We start from the raw sequence: 4,402 nt of genomic DNA on the forward strand, positions 1-4,402 counted from the left end.
CAGAACAAGACCTCATCCTGGTCCCAGGTGACCCAGAGAAGAGCAGAGCATGGCACCACCATTCTAGCCCTCAAGTAGCTTAAAGCCTAGTTGAGCAGACAAGATGCTCATCTGAGCCAGGGGTTATAGGAAGTCGAGGAGGGCACGGTCACTGTACGCCAGGTAAGCAGAACAAGCAGAAAGGTGGGGGGAACAGAGCTGGCCTTTCCAGGTGGGCAGAGAAGAAAGGACAAGCTTCTCTAGAGTGTGGAGCAGACGTTTCCCCAACAGATGCTCTCTTCTTCACACCTGAACTGACTCACTTGACTTAATATGCAAATGTATTTGAATTATTACAGGCCTTCTTGCCTCCACACCCAAATCCCTGCCAGACTCCTCATAACACCCTTGATCCTTGGCTGACTATAAAGTGACCCATCCTCTCTGTTGCTCACCGTCTCTGGATATGTGTGTGGAGGTTGTAGGGAGTTTTTCATGACTTTTTGGAAGGTCAAGAATGTCTTCTCTCCCCAAAAGCCAAAATGAAAACAAAAAAGCCCTCTAAGAATAAAAGGAGGAAAATAACTTTGCACCTGGAGAAGGTAAAGAGCCCTGCAGCAGAGACTTCGCCCATGTTCGGATGAAGAAATAGAGGTCTGGGAAAATTTGAGACTTGTCCATGTTCTCATGGTGGGACTGGGAACCTGACTTCTCATCATGCGCCCCTGCTGGCCAGTGGGGAGTGGGCCTGGCTAGGGGTAATCTGCGTGTGTGGGCTGAGGTGATGCCCCACCTTCGCACAGAGAGAGTAGGGGCTTGGCCCAGGAAATGTGACTCAAACCAAGTTCTGTTGGGAATCCTGGAGGGTCCAGAGAGTGGCTGAGAGGTTGGGCAGCTCTGTCAGGTGGCGGGGTGAAGGTTCATCCAATATGCTTTATCTGGGGAGATTTCACTTCCTGCCAGGGAAAAAGGAAGAGATCTTTGTGTTTCTCTGCTGGGTTTTTTTTTTTTTTTTTTTTTTAACTTTTCAGACAGATCAGAAATCAGATCCTGTCAGATAAGCCCAGTTGAAAGGAAAGAGGCAGAGGCCAGCACAAAGAGGTTTCCTGGCCAAAATCACACAGGAAGAACCCAGAGAGACCCTCCCCCTGCAAAGGAGGGAGCTCCGGCTTCATGTGGGCCTCACACCTCGCTTTCTCTAAGGATCTTGCTTTAGACTTTTAATATTTCCAAATGAGGTTTTATTTATAGTGATTATTTTATTATTGTTATTTGTATGTGGCTAAAAGCCACGGATTGTAAATATAAACTTGAAGATCTCACACTTCTCACCAGGATGTGGCATCTCTGCCTAATTTCAGGCAGGGGCGACCTAACCAAATGGAAGTAACTCAAACCTCACTTGACCTCTGAGAGGCCCAGAAGGCAGTCACCCGAGGGCAGAGGACTGTGAGGAAAAGGAGGGAGGGTGGAGAGGCTCCGAGAGAGTCTGGAAAAGAGGGGTGGGGGAGCCAGGAAGGAAAGAAAGAGGAAAACCAGAGGGAGGAAGAAGGGAGAGGGCCAGGGCGAGCCGGGGAGAGGGCAAGGTGACCGCGGGTATCAGTGAGGGGCCAATTGTCAAGGTTCTATCTGCGCGATGATTGATGGGAGCCTGGGTTTTTCTGTCAGCCTGTCACGGCGCAGGAATGTTTAATGTTCTCATTATTGGTTACGCTGTTGTGTATATTTCTCTGTCAGCACCGCGGACCCAGCTGAACTGGCAGAGCACTTCAAAGGCCTGCGGGTCATTCATCATCCCCATGACGCTCCGGCAAATGCTCAGCTTCAGCTCTGCGCCAGGGATTTGTTATGACTTGCGAGCCGGCTGACAGACAGGGCTGTGGCGGCCGTGGGAGGGGACAGAGGGGGGAGGCAGCCGCGCAGCCCTTTTTGTCACTCTGGGTCCATGGCAGCGCCCAGCGCCCGGGCTCTGCGGCTCCCGGGGCCATAGGTGCAGACCCGCACAACGCCCCCTCCCCTGGCGGTCACAGGAAGGGGGCCGAGGAGCACCCCGACTAGGGGCCCAGGTCCCGCCCCGCTCGCCTCCTGCTCTCCGGTCAAGTCCAGCCGGCGGCGCCCTCTCCCTTCAGTCCCACCCTTCTCTCCGCTGGCGGTGGGTCTCCAAAAGTTGTGCTGAAAACCCAGGGGTTGGGGGAAAAAAAGGGAAACTTGCAACCGTCCGGGGGCCCGGGGAGCGGCGGGTGGGGAGGGGTGAGGGGAGAGCTGAATATCGGAGCTTTGTTTCCTTTCCCAGGCCGTGACATGATTAATCGTTTTCTTCTGATCTAATTTTGGAACATGAAAAACAGCACATTTGTCTTGAAGAAAAATGATGTGCCGAACTGCGCAGATGGAAATTTCGAGCAATGAGAAAGATTAAAGTGAAACCCCACTCCTTAGACCTAATCATGAGTTGTAGATTATTCTGTCGGCCCAGCCAGATGGTAGCTCTGATTCCACAGCCCCTTCTTATATTAATGAATACTAGACTGTTATATTTGACTTAGGTAAGTGAAATGTCTATCAGAGCTAATGGACTGCCAGCCAGCATAACACATGTTGTACCGCTAAGGGTCCTTGCTGCATTTTTCATGTTTTATACTAATGTAGAACATTTTGTTTCCTACTGTTTTTCATCATTGTCACTGTTTGCTAAATATTTTCACATGGAAGTGGGGAGAGGGAGACAAAGTCAGGAGGAAAAAGAACCCCCTCCAAACTTGTGTCCAAAGCTAATTTCCTCCCGTTGGGCTTGGCTATAACTCTACAAGTAAAACAGTCACCCGGAGCAATGCGTACAGGAACTCAATAGTAACGTGATTAAGTTCCTAGTCAACAAGACTACACTCGACTGTATGTTAACAAACCTAATTATAGCCCCGTGGTGATAGATTGGGCCTGGGCCCTTGCTGCACATCTCTGAGGTCATGTCTCCAAGAGCAGCTTGACCCTCTTGTCCCAGGGAAGGGGACTGTCCCAGAGAGGAGTCCCAGGCTCAGCTTGGGAGAGGGGCTGTTCCCCCCAACCCCTTGGTCCAGCCCCTGAGGAAGGTGGGCAGATGCCAGGAAGCACTGCAGAGCAGGAGGTCAGAGGTCTGAGCATCTGGGCGGTAGGCTTTCATGATGGAGGCTGGGTGGGCGCTGGGAGCTATTGGCCCCATCCCCAACGTGAGCAGTATCAGAATGTCTGAGATGAGAGTGTAGTGATCCCAGATCGTTGGTTCCGTGCCGGCATGGGGACTTCCCCACTCTGGACCCAGTAGAGGGTGGCTCAGGCCCTTGCCCTTCTTCTAGATGCCTTGCTGGTACATTGGGAAGGCCCTGAAGAGCTTGTTTGTGAAGGACCTCAGCCTGGGGTAGGGGGTGGTGTTCTGGAGAAAATGAATCCCAGAGATGGACTCTGAAAGGTGTCTGGGTACAGATAAGATGGAGACAGTTGAAGGACATCTTCAAGGGGTGATGTGTTGAGAAAAAAAATGGAAAGAAATACTCAGATGGAGCAGAAACATGAAAATGCCTGGAGAGAGAGAGAAGGAAGAGAAGAATGCAGAGAGGCATAGACGCAAATATGCAAAGAAATGTACATACCAACCGAGTAGATGGCTCCTGAACTCAGAGGAACTCTTCTTGCTCCAGCCAACATGAGTTCTCTGAAAAGCAAGTCTGACCCCTGCTTAGAATTCTCTCTTGGCTGTGACTCCCACAGGAGTTATTTCAAGTGCCTTGTCTGGGAATTGATGACCCTTTTCCCTCTGCACCTAGCTTACCTCTCTCGCCTCTTCTCTCACCTGTCCTCAACTCTGAACCCCACTTTTGGGTATGAACCTTCATTTGAGCCTTCTCTAGGTCTGCAAGAATGCCAGACTTTTTCAGAGCAATTTGCTTTTGTTTGGGTTTATCTCTGTCTACCCCTCTTCCTTGCATTCTTTCTCTGGCAAACTCCTACTCATCCTTTAAGATCCAGTTCCCATGTGTTCTTGATTTTCCCCAGGAGGCAGAAACTCATTTAGGTTAGCTCTAGTAATGGGGATTAGTGTTAGAAGGTGGCAATAAGGACACAAAAATCTAGGGATCCAAGAACAGCTGTATAGCTGAGCCTCTCAACTTTTCTGATAACTGGCTCATCGATGACCTCTCCCATTTTTTAAACCTTTTTATTATGGTATAATACATGCACAGAAATGTGCACATATCATTAGAATATAGCTCGATGAACTTTCACAAACTGTAACCCACAAAGAGCTCAGAAAATAGAACATGCTGTACTCTAGTACCTACCCACTGCCTCCCACTGGTTCCCCTTCTTTGTTTAATTTTTAAGTGCAATTTTCACCCCAACTTTTGTCCACTGTTTACTCTGACATTTTGTGGGTTTTCACTGGGTA

At 49.7% G+C, this 4,402-nt stretch overlaps 1 long non-coding RNA gene across 1 annotated transcript; it reads left to right on the top strand.

The window, feature by feature from the left end:
• Window positions 1-1,593: 1,593 nt before the first annotated feature.
• On the top strand, window positions 1,594-2,424 carry LOC113885369. Its single transcript, XR_003509190.1, has 2 exons — window positions 1,594-2,131; window positions 2,273-2,424. It is a non-coding gene; the product is annotated as an uncharacterized LOC113885369 (long non-coding RNA).
• Window positions 2,425-4,402: the final 1,978 nt, after the last annotated feature.

This window comes from Bos indicus x Bos taurus, chromosome 28 (assembly GCF_003369695.1).
Source record: "Bos indicus x Bos taurus breed Angus x Brahman F1 hybrid chromosome 28, Bos_hybrid_MaternalHap_v2.0, whole genome shotgun sequence".
In the NCBI taxonomy this organism is placed as follows: Eukaryota; Metazoa; Chordata; class Mammalia; order Artiodactyla; family Bovidae; genus Bos; species Bos indicus x Bos taurus.